This window comes from Ovis canadensis, chromosome 4 (assembly GCF_042477335.2).
Source record: "Ovis canadensis isolate MfBH-ARS-UI-01 breed Bighorn chromosome 4, ARS-UI_OviCan_v2, whole genome shotgun sequence".
NCBI classification, from domain to species: Eukaryota; Metazoa; Chordata; class Mammalia; order Artiodactyla; family Bovidae; genus Ovis; species Ovis canadensis.
Genome location: NC_091248.1, coordinates 112,103,706 through 112,127,362, shown reverse-complemented (window position 1 = coordinate 112,127,362; position 23,657 = coordinate 112,103,706). Strand labels below are relative to the sequence as shown.

Sequence of the window (23,657 nt, the reverse complement as noted above, 5' to 3'; positions counted from 1 at the left end):
CAAACTGTCTTGCTGGTCATAAAAGTTGACCCAGCCAAGCCGTGCCCAAAGAATCTTCTTCTGCCCACTAAATCAAACTCTTTTGATACCTACCATCTCGAACTCTGCTTCTTAAAATGTAATCATCTGGGGAGCACAGTTCAAACGTAGATACTGATTTAGTACATGTCAAAGACAGACTTCAAGGTGGTCCCCACGATTCCCCCGTCCTGCTGTCCACTCTTTTGTATAATTCCCTCCCCTTGGGTGTAAGCGGGTCCTGTGACTTGCTTTTAGCTGAAGAGTGTGATAAAGATGACGAGATGTTACATCACATTCTTTAACTCTGTCTTCATGGGAAACTGACTCTCTACTAGTCAGTCAGTCTCCACTGTCAGCTGGCTCTGAAGAAGCAAACCACCATGAATTCCAGAGCATCGAGGAGACTGAACTCAGCCAACGAACAGTGGAAACACCATCTTTCCTATGGACCCTCCAGGGTGACCCCAGCCCTGGCCAACCCCCTGGCAGCAGCCTGGTGACAGACTCTGACAGAGGAGCCAGCTAAGCTGCCAGGACCACTGACCCACAGAAACCAACAGAGAATTAAAGTATGCGCGGCTTCGCCTCTCTCAGATTGCGGCCATCTGTAAGGCAACCACAGGAAACCTATATAGCAGCTCTGGACTGGGGCCTGAGACCAGAGATGCCCGCTCTGGACAGCAGCAGAGCTCCTCTGACACCAGTCTATGCTGTCCTCCATTTGGGCTGACCTTTCAAGTTGCTCTGGTCTGAGTCACACTACAAAATTCTTTAAACAGCAACCATATACACCAAGATTCCCGGGACAGTACTCAGTGAACACTTCAGAACTGGCCACATCTGATCATGCACTAGTACCTTCCTGGTATCAGTCATTCAGACTTTTTCATTTTAAATCTGCTTCATATCAAAACACCTTAGACAGGTGGTAAAGTTCTTTACTGTTGGTTCTTAAAACTTTATAAAAAATTAATTGGGATATAACTGATATAACTCTAGAAGATGGTGAAGGACAGGGAAGCCTGGCGTGCTGCCGTCCATGGAGTTGCAGAGCAGGACACGACTCAGTGACTGAACAACTGATATATTATTATAAAATATACATATTATATTTGTTTCAGATTTAATATAATGGCTCTCCTTCCATGTATATATATACACACACATACATACACACACACATATATATGATCACCACAGCAAGTCTAGTTAACATCCACCACCACACACAGTTAATTTCTGTGTCCGTGATGAGAACTTTTAAGACCTACTCTCTTAGCAACTTTAACATATACAATAGAGTATTATTAACTATATACCCCATGCTGTACATTATATCCCAAGATTTATTTATTTCATAACTAGAAGACTGTACCTATTTATAACTGGAAGACTGTACCTATTTATAACTGGAAGACTATAAGGTATAAAAAACTTAATTCTTTCAAAGACAAATACCAACTTGAAGAACTGGAGGATTTCGAATGTGAGTATCTGTAAGTAAGCCTTTAATCTGTTCTATGCCATGAACCCCCTTTTCTGTTGTTTCAGCACCTTTTCCCAATCCTGCAGACCATACATCAGTTCATCTGCCCCCATGCTGTTATTCCATAATCACCAAAATTTTCACTAGATGATTCCTCTGATGTCCCTCAAATTAAAACCTCCCTGTTATTTTCTTGAAATTACTACTCTACCTTCTTTTATTTTGCTTCAACATCCTGCTACTTGAAATAGCTTTTGAGGAGTTTCTTTCGTGTCTTCTGTTGCTCAGCACTCCCTAAATTCACTCATACCAGGAAAAGCACAGTGAACCCCTTTCCATATTGAATATCACTTCTAAACACAGTCAAGGATGACCTTCTCTCAACACTGAAAATAACATCCTTACAGTATTTCCCCATAAGTGTCCATTCTTGTTTCATTTTTAATTAAAATTCTAAAAGCTTATTATGTATGAGGGCTTTATCTAATCTTATATCCTACCTAAGAGTTTGCTGTAAAATAGCTCGGCAATCAATTACAATGGTCTCCTAGGCCCAGAGTATATTCACCTTGTATCTAACAATAATCATAATAATCCTAACAGCAGTTACAGATAATGAGTATATACAGTGATTCAAAGTAGGATAAAGAAAAAGTAGAATCCCAGGAGTGATGGCTACAGCAAAGGTTCAGGACATGGACCATGCGTATTTAGAAAAGTTTCAACCAAAGATTCTGTTGTGGTTCCTTTAAGATTGTAGTCCCCATCCTTACCCCAAAAAAATCAATGTAGTGACCCAGTTTTTTCGCTCCAGTACTTCACCAACCTCTGTATAATACATTGTAGATATTCTTCTTAGTAATTTCTAACACAGTGTTTTCCATCAATATTCGAACTTTTAAGTCAATAGTATCTTTGCAGCATGGCATGAAAGAGACAGAGTATTCAGTGTTCTCTAGAAACCAACGCACAAAGCAAGCAAGCAAAAAGAGCCAACTGGCAAACCTTCTGATTCAAGCTACTTTCCCAGTCCTTTTGTACTGAGATCAAGCAAGAGAAACCACAATAACCAATACTAAATTTCCAGACATAATGTACCACATTAAAAAAAAAAAAAATGTGTTGAGTTTGGGATCCTACAAGATCACAGCTTACAGCTTACATATACTTAACACCGAGCCAAAAAAGAAACCAATCTGTGAGTTATGTGTGAATCAGCTGTCCCTTGTCTTGGACATTCCTCTGACGTTCTCTCCCTGAGATGAATAAAACTGATAAAACTACTAAGAGGAGATGAAATGTGGTAGTAAAGTGAGGAAATAGTTATTATTTCAGAATTCATAATAAAAATGGGAAATTTACATTAGTAACAGTAATCTTCACTCAAAATCAAAAATTCACCTATTGACTGATGCCAGTGAAAAGAAAATCAGGCAAAAACTGGAAATGTATTTAAAATGTTTGGGTATCCCATGTGAAATCCAGAAACAAATTTAAAACTCCTTGGTTTATATTTCAAAGAAGTTAATTCACTCTAAAATGAAATTCTAAATGAGAGTGAAAGCACATGGAGCCCAAATGCCCTGATAAGATAGGCTGGTTGAGCAAGACTGCAAGTAATGAAGCTATAACTGATAAGACCATATTGATAATGTTAAGAGTAAGGAGGCAGAAAAAAGCTTGCAACTACGCCATGGATGGTCCCCAGCTGTGTTAGATCTTTGACTTTTCTCTGGCTACAACGGATGTCCAATCTACTGGGTTGGCCTCACAGTCACTAAATTTTTTTTCTGCTCTTAACTACAAACTACATCTTCTTACCCCACCAACCTTTTGATCACTTAAGGTGTTAAAAAGGTTTTCAGTTGACATGCCGTCAGATCTTCCATCTTCAAATCTCGCCCTCTCTCTGAATCCCTCCCCATGATGGGAAACGCCCCATTTCTCAAAATAGAATATCCCAATATCAGATAGCTCCCATTATTGGTAAGGTTTTGCTTTTTCACTGAGCCGGAATCCTACTCCAACTCTTTAGCCTCAGTTTAGTCCTCTAATAAAATAGAATTAAAAGAATTACTTATTGATGTGGGGCCTGTTCAAATATTTAAAACGAAATGCCTGTGTCTCCGTCAAATCTTTCCTTTGCAGCCCTGCGAATCCCCCTGATACTACGTATTGTGTATGCTTTTCCTCAACTCCAACTTTCAAGGCATTAAAATCGCATATTCATAAAGATGTTTTCATTCAGACTATTAATATCTAAATTCAAGTGAACTCTCAATATTACCATACAATGCATTTAGCCATTGACCTTTTATTTCTTCACTCACACAAAGATATTCCAAAGGCTCTTCACTCCTTTCAATACCCACATTGTTTCCTCGATCAACACAGGACCCGACTTCACCCCATGGAGGTCACAGACTATGCAACCTGTCATCATTTCTCCTCTCCCTCCAACACTGCCTTCTGCTCCCTCCCTCCATCCCAAACTGATCTCTGCCAACCTTTCTGAGTCTTCTTAATTGGTTTCCCTTAATTATTTCCTCTCAAACGTCCAGGAGGGGAAGGCGCCATGAGGGAATACTGGCATTTATGGACCACAAGTTAAGTGTTTTGTTTGCATCTGTATACACATTCATCAATTGTTCCATCACTTTGATGGTTTTCCCATAAAGTGTCTCCATGTCGAAAGAGTTGTTCTTTTTAAGTTAAGGTATATTACTCATGCATCTAACACATGCAAAATACTGTGGTTGGCAGAGGTACAAAGACGGATAACCCATCATTCCCTCACCCAAAGGGTCCTGAGCTAGAAAGAGCCACAGATGCAAATAACACCATGTTTTTAACGAGGGAGGAAGGAGAGAAGATGTGAATAAAGTACCATTCAGTCCTGAATTTCTAAATCAGAACAGCACTGCTGCTGTGGCACTTAGAAATTCCAAGCTGTTCCCACAAATGATGGTCAAGTACTGCACAAGCCTGATGCACAGGCTAAATAAAGTTGTTTGATCCATCTTTCCTTTTAAGCTCTTGCCTTACCGCACTCCTTCAGTTCACTGACAACCTTCTTACTGTGTCTTAATCAAGCTCACAGACCATATATTGTTTCCCTACTACAATTTAAATTTGAACTTTCACTTCTAAAATAAAAAAAAACTCCATTCTTGGAGAATATTAATAAACTGATTACCAAATAAAAGGTCTTGCTGTTTTTATTTAACAAGACCACATTCTCTTCCTTTCAGCAACATGTGGCATTGCTGACAACCCCTACATGGTATCTGTACTAATACATCATTTGACAGCTTAAACCTTTTGGACCAGTCTTTATCTCCTGTTTCTCCTATCTCACCAAAACACACCAAAGCATTGCTGGGATTTCCATTTTCTTATTCTTCCTCAGAAAAATTTTCGACTCTCACATCAACTATCATTTTGCTATGGTTGCCTTTACATATAAATATAGACAGATACAGAGTTTTATATACATATACACAAAAATAAGTATAACAGACAGCTATGTATCTACCACCACGATTTAACAAATGCTAATATTTACTTATGTCATGTCTTTCTTTCATTATTTAAGATGTAAAGTGATACAAATATAGCTACAGTTCCATTCTCCCATCTCTTCCCATTTTTACACTTTGATTATACATATAAGCATTGAGAAACAATACATACTAATATTCTCTATGCTTTATAGATGTATATACAATCAATAAACACATGTAAAAAATGACCAACATCATTAGTTATCAAGAAAATATGTCAAAACCACAGTGAGACGCTGCTTCACTGGAATGTTTATAATAAAGACACAGAGGAGCAAGTGTCAACAAGGATGAGCAGAAAGTGCGGCCATCATATGCTGCTGGGGAGAATGTAAAAGGATGTAGCCATTTTGGAAAACCGTTTGGAGGTTCCAACGGAGTTTAGCCACTATGTAGTTTGGCAATTCCACTCCTAGGTACATACCACAAGAGAAATGAAAATACATGTCCATACAAAAATTCGCACACAATGTTAATAGCAACATTCTAAATAGTCACAGAGTGGAAATAACCCACACACCCGTCAATTCATGAGTGGGTAAATAGAAGGTGGCATATCCATACAATGGGACAGTATTCGGCAATAGAAGGAAATGAAGGACTGATAACGCACTACGTCATGAATGACCTTGAAAACATGATCTATCTGAAACAGGCAAGTCACAAAGAAACACACATCACGTGAATGCATTACCTGAAACATCCGGAATAGACAAATCTATAAGAACAGAAAGCAGATTATCAACAGTTGCCCAGGACTAGAGAAGATGGGAGACCTGGGGTGGGGCTGGCAGCTAAGGGTTTAGGAGTAAAGAAAATATTTTAAAATTGACTGTGACGATAGACGCACAACTCTAAAAGCCACTGAATACTGTACACTTAGTAGAGGTGAATTGTATGATATGTGGATTGGATGTTAATGAGGGTGGTTTACATATAAAGACGGTATATACATACTATGTTATAATTATATTACATATACCCATTTATAAATTAATTTACACATATAATCTCTTACAGATTATTCACTTAGTACTATGTTTATTTAGAATAACTAGTTTACCTTAACTGTTCCAGTGCATGGGGAGGTAAGTTACACTACATTCACCAACTCTATTTTTTTTCTATTTGAAGTTATACTACAATGAACATCCTTGTACATGTCTCCTGGTTTTACACGTGTGACAACTTTCTGAACCCTAAAATTACAATGGTTAAGTAGCGAAATTTGCAATAGTTTGAGCATTCTTTGGCATTGCCTTTCTTTAGGACTGGAATGAAAACTGACCTTTTCCAGTCCTGTCGCCACTCCTGAGTTTTCCAAATTTGCTGGCATATTGAGTGTAGCACTTTCACAGCATCGTCTTTAAGGATCTGAAATAGCTCAACTGGAATTTCATCACCTCCACTAGCTTCGTTCATGGTGATGCTTCCTAAGGTCCACTTGACTTCGCATTCCAGGACGTCTGGCTCTAGGTGAGTGATCACACCATGGTGATGATCTGGGTTGTGAAGATCTTTTTTGTACAGTTCTTCTGTGTATTCTTGCCACCTCTTTTCAATATCTTCTGCTTCTGTTAGGTCCATACCATTTCTGTCCTTTATTGTGCCCATCTTTGCATGAAATGTTCCCTTGGTATCTCTAATTTTCTTGAAGAGATCTGTTGTCTTTCCCAGTCTATTTTTTCCCTCTATTTCTTTGCTTTGATCACTGAGGAAGGCTTTCTTATCTCTCCTTCCTATTCTCTGGAACTCTACATTCAAATGGGTATGTACTTAGTCACTCAGTCGCATCTGACTCTTTGTGACCCCATGAACAGTAGCCCACCAGGCTCCTCTGTTCATGGGATTCTCCAGGCAAGAATACTGGAGTGGCTTGCCATTTCCTTCCCCAAAAATGGGGATATCTTTCCTTTTCTCCTTTGCCTTTCACTTGATTTCCCTTCACAGCTATTTGTAAGACCTCCTCAGACAACCATTTTGCCTTTTTTCATTTATTTCTCTTTGGGATGGTTTTGATCACTGCCTCCTGTACAATGTGACAAACCTCCATCCATAGTTCTTCAGGCACTCTATCAGATCAGTCTCTCACAATGGAAATAGTGAGAGACTTTATTTGGAGGGGCTCCAAAATCATTGCAGATGGTGACTGCAGCCATGACATTAAAAGATGCTTGCTCAAAAAAAGGAAAGATGCTTGCTCCTTGGAAGAAAAGCTATGACCAACCCAGACAGGATATTTAAAAGCAGAGGCATTACTTTGCCAACAAAGATCCATCTAGTCAAAGCTATGGTTTTTCTAGTAGTCATGTATGGATGTGAGAGTCGGACCATAAAGAAGGCTGAGCGCCAAAGAACTGATGCTTTTGAACTGTGGTGTTGGAGAAGACTCTTGAGAGTCCCTTGGATTGCAAGGAGATCCAACCAGTCCATCCTAAAAGAAATCAGTCCTAAATGTTCATTGGAAGGACTGATGCTGAAGCCAAAACTCCAATACTTTGGCCACCTGATACGAAGAACTGACTCATTGGAAAATACCCTGATGCTGGGAAAGATTGAAGGCAGGAAGAGAAGGGGACTACAGAGGATGAGATGGTTGGATGGCATCACCGATTTGATGAACATGGGTTTGAGTAAGCTCCAGGAGTTGGTGATGGACAGGGAAGCCTGGCATGTGCAGTCCATGGGGTTGCAAAGAGTCAGACACAACTGAGTGACCGAACTGAACTGAATTGTGAAATATGCACATCTTCAACTGTACCAGGTATTTTCAGATTGACCACTAAAAATAAAACAGCAATTTATTCCCATCAGTCATGTACAAGAGCTCCTGTTTTCTTCTCATCCTTGCCAGCACTTGGTATTAGCAAACTTACTAGGTTTTGCCAATCAGTAGGTGTAAAATGGAATCTCACCAGGGTCTTACTTTTCATTTCCCTGATTATTAGCAATGTTGAGCATCTTAGATAAATTGACCATTCAGCCTTCTTCCTCTATGCAGTGCTTAGTCATATCCTTTGCCCATTTCTACTGAGTAGTTTGTCTTTTCCTTATTGATTTGAGGACTTTTTTCTGAACTCTGAATGCTTAACTGTGATCACAAAGAAGAGTTGCAAACATAATACTCCCAGTCTATCATCTGCCTTTTCATCTTGTTTTAATGCTTTTTAGTAAAATGAAGATTTTTATGTTAATTTATTCCAAAACGTCAGTCTTTTCTCTTAGGGCTTGTGATTTCTATATCTTGTTCTTCCCAATCACAATGTCATGAAAATATGCATTGTGTGTCACCTCTAACAAAGTTTTAGAGTTTGGCTTTTCACATGTAGACCCATAACTCATTTTTCTATGCAGTAAGAGGTGGACATTTAATTTTTACTTTGTCCAAATCAATAGCCAACAGCTCTAGGTTCATTTATTATCTATCAAATCCATTCTTAGCCCCGCTAATCATTAACTGATATATGACTTTCAAATCTCTATTGTCATTTTATAATCATCAATATAACAACTGATTCAGGCAAAAATCAACAACAGTTTGGTAACAGACTAGTAAGAGGTTAAGCAAATAGTCTCTAAGTACCACTCTATAGACAGCTTACTAATTATGAAGGAGATGTGTCTCTAAACAGACAACTGGAAGAAATACTTAAGAGATCAAACTCAGCATCACCAATAACACAATAAATATATACTTCCTGCAATGACATAATGGCAAGTATACATGTCCTCTACAGTAGTCTTGCCAAAATCTGCCAAACTAAATCTAATCAGGAAGAATTAATTAGACAAATCCAGATGTGGAATATTCTTACAAAACAAGTAGACTGGACTTCTTCAAAAATATCTTGTAAAAACAAGAAAAGTGAAAGGACTATTCTAGATTAAAGGAAATTAAATAAGCAGGACAAACCAAACTTTAACACACAACCTTTGTGTGGATCCCAAATTATTCCTAAAAGCAAAAAGTAAGAAATATTGTAGGACAATTGGTAAAATTTGAATATGGATTGCATATAAATAATATGACTGCATCAGTATTAAGTTTTATGTGAAAATGATACTAAAGCTATGTAAAAGAGTGCTCTTACTGTAAGAAGATATAGGCTAAAATATTTAGGAGTAAAGGGTGCTAATATGTGCTATGTCATGCGTGTTATAAATTCACAAGTATTTCTATAGTTTTGTACAGATATGTATATACATACAACATAATATGTATACATTCACGGAGGGACAGAAATTAAATATTGGGAAATGTTAAGAAGTGGCAAATCTAGGTGAAAGATATATTAGTTTTTATCATATGACTCTTTCAGGATTTTTCAATGTTTGAAATTGCAACCCTCCCCAAAAAGAGCTGGGGGTGAAAGTTAAATTGCTTTTCTCAACTATGTCTTGAATTACTACTGCCTCTGGACATTTCAGGGACTTCCTTGGTGGCTCAGATGGTAAAACGTCTGCCTATAATGCGGGAGACCCAGGTTCAATCCCTGGGGCAGGGAAGATCTCCTGAAGAAGGAAACGGCAACCCACTCCAGTACTCTTGCCTGGACAATCCCATGGACAGAGGAGCTGGTAGGCTACAGTTCATGGGGTCGCACAGAGTCGGACATGACTGAGCAACTTCACTTTCACTTTCTGGACATTTTATCTTAGATGCTGATTGTTACTTAATATTAAAATAAACATACTTACCTTAGGATAAACATATTATTCCTAAGATAAAAAAAATATTAGCTTCTCTTTCTCACTTTCCAATTTCTTTTAGCATCTACTTTATTATTTAGACTCAAAATACAGTAGTCAACTTGCAGGATATTATTAGGTTAGTAATTAATAAATACTATAATAATGACTTATTGAAGCCAATTTTACTCATTTTCTTACAATTATAGCTTTAAAATTCTCTCTCCCAAACTGACCAAAAAGTAAAGAATGTATAAGTCTGTGAGGGGCTAAGATTATAAATCTGTGAGAGAACAAGCTAAATCAAAGGAGAACTTGTTTAAAAAGCTAATCCAAAGACATTTCCTCATCAGAGAATGAAAGTCGACTTGTTCTCATTTCAGACCTCCCAGGACAAGAAAGCCATCAACTGACAAAGCATCTTGAAGTCACAAGGTATAGCTGATAAGGTATCAGGGCTTCTATTAACCCAAGATTCTGAGTTGCAAGTCACTGACCTGCAAAGCAGACCTGTAAGTTGCCAAAGTAAGTGCTGCTGTAACAGAGCACATGCAGCCCGGCACTGTGCAGGAATCCCAGATTCTGGGAACCTGTCAGGGCTACAACCAAGCTGTCTCAACCTCATGAGAATCTGACCACAGTTGGTACAACCTAGAATCTTTCATCAAGCTACTTTCAATGAACATTTACTGAGTGCCTCTGACATGCCATAGGAAATGGCAACCCACTCCAGTATTACTACCTGGAAAATCCCATGGACAGAGGAGTGTGGTGGGCTACAATTCATGGTGTCACAAAGAGCAGGACACAACTGAGCAAGTGAGTGGTGTGTCATAAATACTATTCGGATTCAGTTCTGTTCAGTCGCTTAGTCATGTCCAACTCTGCGACCCCATGAATCACAGCACACCAGGCCTCCCTGTCCATCACCATCTCCCGGAGTTCACTCAGACTCATGTCCATCGAGTCCGTGATGCCATCCAGCCATCTCATCCTCTGTCGTCCCCTTCTTCTTCTGCCCCCAATCCCTCCCAGCATCAGAGTCTTTTCCAGTGAGTCAACTCTTCGCATGAGGTGGCCAAAGTACTGGAGTTTCAGCTTTAGCATCATTCCTTCCAAAGAACACCCAGGACTGATCTCCTTTAGAATGGACTGGTTGGATCTCCTTGCAGGATCTTCTTCACATCAGGTGGCCAAAGTATTGGAGTTTCAGCTTCAACATCGGTCCTCTCAATGAATATTCAGGACTGATTTCCTTTAAGATGGACTGGTTGGATCTCCTTGCAGTCCAAGGAACTCTCGAGAGTCTTCTTCAATACCACAGTTCAAAAGCATCAATTCAGTTTCCTTTGCTAGTCCAACTCTCACAACCATACATTACTACGGGAAAAACTACAGCTTTGACTAGATGGACCTTTGTTGGCAAAGTAATGTCTCTGCTTTTTAATATGCTCTCTAGGTTGGTCACAGCTTTTCTTCAAGGAGCAAGTGTCTTTTAATTTCCTGACTGTAATTACCATCTGCAGTGATTTTGGAGTCCAAGAAAATAAAGTCTGTCACTGTTTCCATTATTTCCCCATTTATTTGCCATGAAGTGATGGAACTGGGTCCAAGAAGGTCATAAGGAAGATGGTTAAGAAAACACAAAATTACCACACAGAGCACTAAGGCTAAGAAACAGAAATGTATACCGTAGACAGACTAGGAAGTAGATTTTTCAAGGAGTAGGTTATCCAGGCAGAAACTCTGAAAGTTTACTGGATTTACCCTAGGATAAATCCAAATGGACCAGATCATCACCAGGACACATCAGCAAGAGTAAAAAGCACATCCATGAGCAAAGAAGCATGAAGAACATAAAATATTCTGGACTGCTGCGTGCACTGTGGGAAGATAAAGGGCAGAAGGTGAGAGGAAGCACCACAGCAGAGGCGAAGCTCTTGACTACCCCACAGTTCCCTGAATTCATGAAAGGCAAAGCTGAAAGGTTTCTAGCCAAAAGACAACTATGTGTTCAGGAGAAGGGGTGTGGAAGGGGTGTGTGTGTGTGTGCGTGCATGTGTGTGTACCTGACACGCAGTGATGTGATGGTGATTAACAAATCTATTCAAAGGAAGTACCACTTACTAAGCATCAAAATATGGGCCTGACATTAACTCATTTAATCCTCTCAATAGCTTAATGATGTCTATATTAATTCCTTCATTTTACAGAGCAGAAATCTAAGGCTTAAAGAGACTATGCAATTTCTCAAGGCCACACAGCTGGTAAGTGGCAAAACTCCATTTCTCTTCCCCTGTTTCATTAGTACGTATTAACTATTGCTTCATTCAATCTCAAAATTATTACTCCAGACTCCCCTGTGTGATCCATATGGAAGTCAGATCAAACATCCTCATACACTGCTTTTAGCATACTACTTTGGGGCTCAAATCATCTCAGTGACCCCTTGTAACTACAGGAAACCATCCAAATTCTGTAATTTAATCTGTATCTTCCAAACTCCCAAACTGGTATGCCCAGAAAACACAACTCTGAGACAGAATTGGCGTACAGAATGTTTACCAAGAGGACTCTTGAGATTAACACCCAGCTTCCTTTCTCAGAGAAGTAACAGAAGCCAGATGGAGCTGAGAACGAGAGATGTTAAGCCCCAATAAAGGCCAAACGATGCACCAGCTGACACTAGGTGGAGCCATGGGGCTAAGATGGCCCTCCAGAGTCACCCAGAGTTTAGCTGAGATGCCCTGGCCTTTCTGCCTTCTCACTGCTCAGACAATGTAAGCCAGTCCTAGAAAAGGCATCTTGGGTCATGCAGCTCTTGGCAGCACTGGCAGTCTCTGAAGGGGCTCCATAGCTAGACTCCTGGGCACTGACATACTTAGTCTCACCTACACTACAATAATGAACAGTCCCACGTTTAAAACTTCACAAGCTCCACTGTCCTTCCAACAAAGTCCAAACTCAGTAAGTATGGCCCACAAGTCCCTATGAGGATACTGAGGTTTACAAAAATCAATTCACTTATACAATATCCCAGAGGCAGCCAAAGCGGCTGAACAAATTCAAGCTTCAATGTGACACCAAAGTGTCACTTCTCAAGAATCCATGGCATCAAGAAAAAAATGCCAACGTGAGGGTATGGAAGGAGAATCAAGAGATGACTGAAGAAAGACTATCTACAGCAACATTTTCCTAAGGGCAGTTTTACCATCTATCTAGGTCCCAACAAAACATGACTATTAAATGGAGTAAATTAAGAATGCTCTCTGATAACTTCTTTGGATGTAAGTGCTAAGCAAAACGACAAGGAATCTAGTTTTGAAATGACCAAATCAGTTTCAGCATAACCTCCACCGAAGCTTGTAAATCCAAAGGAAATTCAACAAGCTGTACAAAAGGAAAAATCACTAAACTCAATGGAAGGAATCATTCTGAAATGGGCCTTCAGTAGATGGAGCTCTCCCCTCTGAATCGGTGCTGAGCCACAAAGCAGGGAAACTTGAAGAGCTGGAAATACAGTCATTCAGACAAAGGTTCTGAACATTTGCACTGATTAAAATGCCAATCACCCTTCTCCTAAGAACACTGGCATTAACCCTGGTGTGCCAGCCACATTTCAACCCTGAATAATGTTATTATTAAACATGAACTGAGCACCAACAACGCCTTCAGCACCTCTAAGAAAGAGACAGGGTGCTTGCCTAGTACTTTGCCATCAAGCAAGTGTTTTGAGAAAGACAACAGAATGACTATAAACTTTGAGTTCTATTTTCATGGGGAAAAAAGAAACCCTCAAAATTGATCTCTCCCCTCAAATTTAAATAAAACTTGGGAGTTTATTTACGGGAAAATGTCTTTTATAATTGCTTTTTTTCTTATGATTGCTGTTGTCATATAAATTAGGCTTATGATCAAACTGTGCTTTAATTAAGAGGCTATTTGATTCTACATGTTGTTTGGGGTGAACATATAACCGTGAGGTTGCAGAACTGGGCTACCTTTAGATGCTAAAAAACCTTCTACCTGAATATGGAAGATCTTACTTGCAAAGCAGAAATAGACACACAGACGCAGAGAACAAATATATATAGATACCAAGGGGATGGAAGGGTGGGTGGAAGGAACTGGGAAATTGGGATTGGCACATATACACTATTGATTCTATGTATAAAAAAGATGACTAATGAGGCCCTACTGTATAGCACAGGATATTCTACTTAATTCAGTGTGGCGACCTGAATGGAAAGGAAGTCCAAAGGGGAAGGGAAATATATATGTGGATGGCTGGCTCATAAAAGAATTAGGCTTATCCCCAAATAAAGATGGGAATATTAAACTATTCAAATATATTTCAACAAAAACATGTCTAATCCTCCAAATGCCCCTGACAACATGCCACTTTTTTTTTTAATCAGATAATGCCAGCCCCCCAACTGTTGGCCCAAAAGAGCTGAAAACTCAAGTACTCAGCAAGTACGAAGTCAGAAATACGGCATAGCCTAGAAGGTCTCACAAGGGCTACGGTTAAGACTGCCCACTACAGAGCAGAACTAACTTTGGCCAGCAGCCAAGGAACAACCTCAAAAGCAACATGCCCTACAAACAAGCTCAGTGAAAGGCAATTGTTATCTAATGATTCAATTTAAGATTTGGGGTCCTACCTCTTCCTTTCAAAGGCCATACATAGAAGTAAACTGTAGTATTAGAGGGGAACAAAAAACTTGCAACTCAACATGAAGGGCAAAAAAGTGTTCTGTTATCATGATTTACTCCGACTTTCAGAGAGCTGAAGACGACAGCAGGTGAGAACGCACGTTGGAGTATTTCAGCATAAACAACACAGCATGCGTTCCAAATAAACTATCATGGTCCACTTGACAATGGGACACAGCTTTTCCTAAGCCAGCACGCTTTTGCGACCTTGAAGGTACGTTGCTCATAATCTGGTCATAATTTGCCCCTTCAGGTACCTTCACTAGGATATTTGATGTTGGAATTTTTGTTCAAACAACTTTGAGAATGTCAATTCATGTTTAAATGAAACGTAAAGACCAAGAACTTGTTCCACTTTTGCTGATGCTGAGTACTGAAGACATTAAATCTACAGATACACAATCTGTGATAAACTATTTATAATTCTGCAAGTGTAAGGAGGTGCTAAATGTACTGGCAGTGGTCAGGACAAGCATGGGAAGGGGGGGGGGGATATCTTTAAAATGCATAAATAAGAAAATTTCTATTTAATGATTATAATTCTCAAGTTTATTTCTAATGACATAATAAACTCTTAGAGACAATGCTTTAACAGGTAAGTGATTCAATGAGGATCTACAATCTATAGGTGGTAGAAAGATGCTTCAAATTCCTTGTATTTGGTTAATACTGAATCAACTATTTAAGCCTCCTTCCTCTGTATCCAAAAACGACTTTACAGATGTAAGGCATGAAGTTTAACTGTTTTTATTGTTTTTAATAAGAGGACAGGATATGATTTTACACTAATATGCACACATTCTTTTACCAAGTTCCTTTTAACATAAATGATGGATATCTTAAGATGGCTGACCACAACTTATTTACATGGATATGTAATTTATAATCAACAGCCAAAAAAATAAAACATAGTTAAGTGACCCAAAGACAGCCAGTATTTGTAACTCCAGCCTCTTAAGATCACAGCCCCTTTCAATGTAGTACTGGTCCTAAACTTCAGTAAAATAAGATGTGAGATGTTGACCTCAGTTCAGTTTAGTCGCTCAGTCGTGTCCAACTCTTTGCGACCCCATGAATCACAGTACACCAGACCTTCCTGTCCATCACCATCTCCCGGAGTTCACTCAGATTCACGTCCATCAAGTCAGTGATGCCATCCAGCCATCTCATCCTCGGTCATCCCCTTCTCCTCCTGCCCCCAATCCCTCCCAGCGTCAGAGTCTTTTCCAATGAGTCAACTCTTCGCATGAGGTGGCCAAAGTACTGGAGTTTCAGCTTTAGCATCACTCCTTCCAAAGAAATCCCAGGGCTGATCTCCTTCAGAATGGACTGGTTGGATCTCCTTGCCGTCCAAGGGACTCTCAAGAGTCTTCTCCAACACCACAGTTCAAAAGCATCAATTCTTCGGTGCTCAGCCTTCTTCACAGTCCAACTCTCACATCCATACATGACTACTGGAAAAACCATAGCCTTGACTAGACAGACCTTAGTCGGCAAAGTAATGTCTCTGCTTTTGAATATGCTATCAAGGCTGCTCATAACTTAGCTTGATTCAAATGGTCTAGGTCTATAGATGCTAATGTCGGTTTCAAACAATAAATTTTACTACCATCTTTTGGGGACTTTTGATGTACTTATCCAAAAACAAAGTACAAAACAAGACAGTGACAGATACCCACATATGCACAATGTGAAACATGTAGAGAGCCACATGCAAAGAAGAAATTCACACACGTACAGACATACATTCATCACTCTTAATGTGTTTCAGACAAAGCTATGTAAAACTCTAGTTTCCCTAATATAAGGGGGTTTTCTCTAATACAATGCCTTCCTTGCCTCCTCTGATACCCTGTAAGATATAAGTCCTGATACGAAGATTTTGGGCTACCTTGAAACACACGCCAAATACATTATGACGATTCCAGCAGCTGTGTACTGCTCATGGACATAAAACCATTTCAAAAGCATGCTCACTGCATATTGGCTCAGCAGGATGAGCTGTCTGGAGGTAAGGGAGAAATGAGAAGGTGATAAGCAGGCCAGCCCAGATAAAATAGCATTTCATTTCTTAGCCCCAAAAAGAGACTCCCTGCAAATTCATATGCTGAGACTCTAATGTCTGAGGTTGTAAAACACAGCAAATAATTCTGAATGTTCTCTTAAGAATATCACTCAGACTAATTAAAAATGATAAAGAACAAAGAAAATATAAAATTCTTTTAAAATGTTAACTGACATCAGGATTCCCAGCAAGTAAGGTCCAATAATTTTCTAGTTCTTTCCTTGAATTCCCTTCCCCAGCCCTGCAAAGCTAACTAACCCAGAGCTATGAAGAGCCAAGAATTTCCAGCACTCATCAAGCCGGCCAAAAGTAACATTCTTCAGAATACCAGATCTCTGGGGTAATTAAAACATAGAGAACAGAAAGAAGGAATTAATTGAATGACCACAGCTGCCAAATGAATAAGGCTGAACAAGGCTAGCTGGTAATAGATATGTTCCACAGTAAGAGAAGTGGAACAAGGGGTCAGGATGAGGGTGGAAGGAAGTCGCACCCAACACGCTGAGCTGGTGATGCTGAAAGGTAGTAATGGCTCAGAAGAGCCAAAGCCAGTCAACTCCTCTGGCCATTTCTGGAAACATTTTGAAGACAAACAAAGAAATGAAGCCTCCAGCACCTTCTGCCTCTCGGAACTGGTGACACTTCCATAGGAGTGGTTCGGGAAGACGGGGTGAGCAAGGCGCTGAGCACACACACGACACGCATGTTTCCCGTCCCGTGTGCGGCAGGCAGGTTCTACACGGGAAATTAATTTGGTGAAAGGAAACCAAAGACCGCTAAAATTCTGGCATTTTTAGGCCATCAAAATGGCAGCTCTGGAGCAGAAAAACCAAACCTCAATAAAGTGGCAATAAGGCCCGAGCTTTCCGGTTATGGTATTTTAGATAAACATTTATACGTTTTCTAGTTGATTATACAATCCCTGATGAGTAATGCAGAGGCATAGCCTGTGAGTAAGAAGGATGATGATTTATCTATGTACTAACCTACTGGGAGGTTTATCTGATTTCGATTACACTTCTCTTTTCATGCAGCCACTCGAGATAGCTCCAGCCAGAGAAAACTGTCTGTACAAGATGGTCCCAACACAGGCTACATATGGTGCTTCAGAAAGGGCTTCTGGTCTTCTATATGAAGTACTGAATATTAAAATATGCAAAGGTAAGTGAGAAGAATCATTGATACATGTTTGACCACCTCCTCCTCAGCCCACAGACAGAGAACCCACGGCTAGTGAAAATGTCTAGAATTCACACATGGTAGAATGAAAAGAATGTGGGGAGCACATTCTGGTGGACTTTGGTGCCAGACTGATCTAGGTTCAAGCCCAATCCTTGCCACTCGGCACCAGGCAGTAAAATGCAACAGAACATTATAGGGAAAATGAGATCATCACAGAGCTTAGAACAAAAGAAACCTTACGTAAGGAATGCCCCCACTATGCCACCACCACCTACATCATCGCCACCAATACCTACACCACCACCACCACCTACATCATAATTGCTTAATTACCGAGAAGACAAAAACACATTAAATGAAACCAAGCATACATTTAGAAATCAATTATTAACAGTGATCAAATACCCTATTAAACTCACTGAGGATTATTGCTAAAACTGGACTCAGTAAAGAGGAACACAGACAGATGCCCAAGGTCAAGGCCTAGTCAAGAACAGGCTTAGAGGAACGTAACTAAAATCTGACAGTCTTTCAAATCCAAGAGTAAATAATCCCAGAATAAGGGCAAGAATAGTTGTCCTGATAAAGAACTTGAGGCTCATTGCACACTCTCTGGGACACACATACTGGTAACAATAGACTGTTCCTCTCACTCGCTGTCCAAGCTGAAGATGATAATACCACTTTATGTTCCTACAGCATATGACATATAAGGTGAAAGTGTTAGTCACTCAGTCGTGTCCAACTCTTTGCAACCCCATGCACTGTAGCTTGCCAGGCTCCTCTGACCATGGAATACCCCAGGCAAGAATACCGGAGTGGGTCACCATTCCCGTCTCCAGGGGATCTTCCCAACCCAGGAACTGAACCCAGGATTGCAAAGCACAATTTCCCACATTGCAAGCAGATTCTTTACCAGAACTTTAGGGCATAGATACATTCATTTCTATCAAATGACACCTTCAACTAATAAATGACCATTGCCTAAATGAAGACTTTCTCTACAAACAGATACAAAACTAACTTGAAGTGAACTATGAAAACTATATTTAATTTATATGCTAAGTTAAGTCGCTTCAGTCATGTCCAACTCTGTGTGACCCCATAGACGGCAGCCCACCAGGCTCCCCGGTCCCTGGGATTCTCCAGGCAAGAACACTGGAGTGGGGTGCCATTGCCTTCTCCAATGCATGAAAGTGAAAAGTGAAAGTGAAGTCGCTCAGTCATGTTCCACCCTCAGCAACCCCATGGACTGCAGCTTTCCAGGCTCCTCTATCCATGGGATTTTCCAGGCAAGAGTACTGGAGTGGGGTGCCATTGCCTTCTCCGTAATTTATATGCTAGAATTCCAATAATAAATTTCCTTCTCTAAAGTTCTTTCTAGCTGTAAGAACTTCATCCTTTGTATTTTATCAGTATAAGAAATTACAGGAGGCGAAAAGAATCAAAAGAAATGTCAAAAAATACACACCCTCTTTTTACCCCTAAATTAAAAATACAATCCTAGAAAATAAGGGTAAAACTATGTTTTTAATGTTTAAAAGAGAGACCCAATAGGTGATGAAATGGACATAAATTTAGTTATGTTGGTCCACAACACTCAAATATCACTAAGCATTGGAACATGTGCTATAAATACAAAAATTTTTTAAAAAGGTATATTTCAAATGATAATCTCAAAAATGTGTTAGGGTTCTGTGAGGTCCTCACACAGTACTGCCCATGGAGGCAGTACAGGTCATTCATGCAAGAAATCAGCATGGGAAAGGGAATCTATCCTGGGCCCAAGTCTACCTTCTCCCCTGGGAAGGCATATGACTTTGTGTAATTACTCTCAGCTTCCATTTCTTCATCTGTGACATAGGAATAAAAGGAGATACAGCACATGAAAGAGTTTTTCAAGCAGTAAATCACTATGCGGGTATTAACTATACTGAGAACACCAAAGCAGACTCACGTTTGAGATGTTTTCCTAATTACTGGACATATTTTATCTTTAAGATAATAGGTATTTTGCTTACAACTCCACCATCTAACACACTGCCTTGCCCAGAGTAGGCACACAAATATTTGCAAAGTGGAGGTGGCTGGATAGGTGGGTAGATGGATAGATTGATGGATGCAGTTTCTCTTTTGCTAGCTCTAAATTATAATAATATAACCATTTTAGGGTGGTACATTTGTCCCAAAAGGCAAACAAAAGCCACATTCAGAAAACAGGAGATTGTAATATGAACATTTGTTAGCAATACTTACATTATTTGACCATGATGTGAATAAAGAAATCAAAAAAAGGGGAAAAAAATTTATTTTTTCCATTTTCCACAACCTCTCTATACCTTCTCACATATCTGTTATTAGTCTTATGATTATTATTGCATATCTCTTGGGTCACTGCCTATATATTAACATAAAATTATAAATTTTGTTTTATCAACATTTGTTCTACATACATCATTAAAACTTTACCACCAAATCAACGTTGTATGATGTTTATAAACAGAACATTTCTATAGACTCAAAAGTATTGTAAATTCTGCGTTAGACAAAATAAAGATACAACATCTAACTTTTAACTTTTTCACTCAGTTTTATTCAATAAATATTTCTACTTGCCCGACACTAAGAATACAGCTGTGAGTCTTTTGAACAAAAGATGCTGGGAACACTGGATATCCACAAGCAAAAGAATGAAGTTAGACCCTTACCTAACACCATATACAAACATTACTTTAAAAGAGGCTAAAGACCTAAATATATAAAATCTAAAACCATAAAACACAGGGCAAAAGTTTTACAATTTTGGTTTTAAAAATTCCTTGGACATGACACCAAAAGCACGGGCAGCAGAAGAATCAAAGGGTGAATTGGACTTCGTAAGAATCTGAAAAAGTATGTGTGTGAAAAGACAAAGGCGTAAACAAGCAACCCAGAGAATGGGAGAAATCATCGATCTCTATCTATAGATAATTTGCAAATCATCTATCTGATAAGGAATTATATCCAGAATATATAAAGAACTCCTAAAGCTCTATGATAAAACAAACAACCTAATTCAAAAATGGGTAAAGAACTTGAATAGACATTTCTGCAAAAAAGATATACACATGAAAAGATGCCCAGTGTCACTGGTCATTCAGGAAATGGAAATCAAAATGACATCAAGATAGCACCTCACACTTGTTAGGATAGCCATGATGAAAACACACACAGGGAACATAATAAGTATCAGAGGAATTGGAACTCTTACACACGGTTGAGGGATTTATAAAACGGTACAGCTGCTATACCCAAAAATTACAAACAGTATTACTGCATGAGCCAGCAAATTCAGTTTCTGAGTATATACTCAAAAGAATTCAAAGCAAGGTCTTAAAGAGATACCTATACACTCACGTTCACAGCAGCATTATTCGCAACAGCTAAAACATGGAAGCAATCCAAGTGTCCACTGAGAGATGAATGGATAGGCAAGATGAAGTATATACAAATAATGGAATAATACAACACTGATGAACCTATTTGCAGGGCAAGAATGGAAACGGAGATGCGGACAACGGGCTTGTGGAGACAGTGGGGGAAGAAAAGGGTGGGACGAATTGAGAGAGCAGCATTGAAATATGTGCAGCACCATGTATGAAATACACAGCCAGTGGGAAGGTGCTGTTCAGCACAGCGAGTTTTCAGCCTGGTGCTCTATGACGACCTAGAGAGGTGGGGTGGGAAGGTGGCTCAAGAAGGAGTGGATGTATGTATATTTATGGCTGTTTCATGTTGTACGGCAGAAACCAATACAACGCTGTAAAGAAATTAGCCTCCAATTAAGTTTCTTTTTCATTTTAAAAAAGGCAGGCAATTTTGACATATGCAACAACATGGATGGGCCTTGAACACAGGATGCTAAGTGAAATAAACCAATCACAAGTACTGTTTGATTTCACTTAAATGAGATACTTAGAGCATTCAGCATCAGAGACAGAAGAATGGTGGTTTTCAAGAGCTGCGGGGAGGGGGGATGTGGAGTTACTGTTTAATATGTACAGAATTTCAGTTTTACAAGGGTTATGAAGACAGATGGTGGTAACTGTTTCACAACATTTTACATGTATTCAATACCACTGAATTGTACACTTAAAATGGTTAAGACATATTTTACATGATGTGTACTTACCAGGAAAAAAAAAAAAGTATAGCTGTGCATAGGAAAGTACACAGAGCTTTCAGGAAGCCTACAACAGAGATACCTAATACTTCCTTGGAAGACCCAGAAATGTTGACATCAAAATTGAGAAATGAAAGATAAATCAGAGTTAGCCAGCAAAGGAAAGTTGAGAAAAACTATCTTAGGCAGAGGTAAGTTAAGAGCAAAGGTCTGGAGGCAGAAAGGACTGGGACCCCATCAAAGAACAAAAGTAAGATGTAAAAGCATCCAAGGTCAGACTCGAGGAAGGCCCTGAATGCCATGCCAAGAAGTCTGGACTTAACCTTCACAGTGGGGACATTAAGAGCACCATGTCAAGAGTAAATCAGGACAGGGTTAGAAGAGTTAAGAGAACAGTGCAGTGACCTGGGGTAATAAATGGTGGCCCAAATAAAACGGTAGTCCTGCAGAGGGAGAGAAATTAGAGGGATTTACAGATGTGAAGGTGTGGAATTGTTAAACTGTAGTGATTAATGCAGGACATTTTTAAAAGATGTGGAGCATCTAGAATGGTAATATTCAGAAGGTGTAGAACACAGCTGGCTTGGCACCCAGCAGTGAGTTAAGTAAAGATACAGGACTCAATGTTGGCATCATCATAATGGCCAACCACTATCACAGGCCATATTAATTTCTACCAACACTGACCACCCACAGAGAAGCTCAGAACTTGAATTCTGGGTCACATGTGATGCTCAGCCAGCAGTCCTTCCACAAATGTGGTGGGATCGCAGAATTAGGGGAAGAGGACATTGAAGAGACAAGAGTAGTGAGTGACCACAGTTCTTTACAGACTCCAACAGCTTCCAATCTCTCAAGATGAAAAATGTTACATGAGGGCATATATGTGTTTCCCATGAATAAAATGAATTCTCTCCAGGGCTTCCCGAGTAGTCCAGTGGGTAAAAATCCACCTTGCATTGCAGGGGACACAGGTTCGATCCTTGGTCCAGGAACTAAGATCCCACATGCCATGGAGCAACTAAGTCCACGCTCCACAACTAGAGAGTCTGAGATCACACATGCCGCAAACTAAGACCCAACACAGCCAAACAAATAATTTTTTTAAAAAAGCTTTCTCCCTTTAAGAGATATTAGTGTTTTGCTACTCAAAGACAGTGTGGTCCACACAGCACTGCCATCACTTGGTAGCATGTTAGAAACACAAATTATGTAGCCCCAATCCCAGAACTGGGGCTTGCCCAGCGGCTCACTGGTAACGAATTTGCCTGCAGTGCAGAAGACACAGGAGATGAGGGTTCAATCCCTGGGTCAGGAAGATCCCCTGGAGAAGGGAAAGGCAACCCCCTCCAGTATTCCTGCCTCGAAAATCCTATGGACTCAAGAGCCTGGCGGGTGATGGTCCTTTGGGTCGCAATGAGTTGGACACCACTGAGCGCGCACACATGCACCCCAGAACTCCTGCACAGAAGTCCATATTTAAAGAAAAGCAACAGGTGATTTATATGCATGAAAGCTTGAGAAGCACTGAATTAGGGGATTTATCCATAACTAATTTCCCTAAGGCTAAAATGAACCATCAGCCTTGCTCCCTTCCTACCTGAAAGAATAACTCAACAACAGCCTTCAAAATCTGCAGCTTACAAAGCAGCCCACATAGTACTTAGTGGCAATTAGCACAGAGTCATTGGAGAAGGAAATGGCACCCCACTCCAGTATTCTTGCCTGGAAAATCCCATGGACGGAGGAGCCTGGTAGGCTGCAGTCCATGGG

General features: G+C 39.8%; 1 protein-coding gene across 2 annotated transcripts in view; it reads right to left on the bottom strand.

Moving 5' to 3' along the window:
• Positions 1 to 23,657, bottom strand: part of EXOC4 (exocyst complex component 4) — a 798,914-nt gene that overhangs the window by 647,621 nt on the left and 127,636 nt on the right. The window lies entirely within an intron of this gene.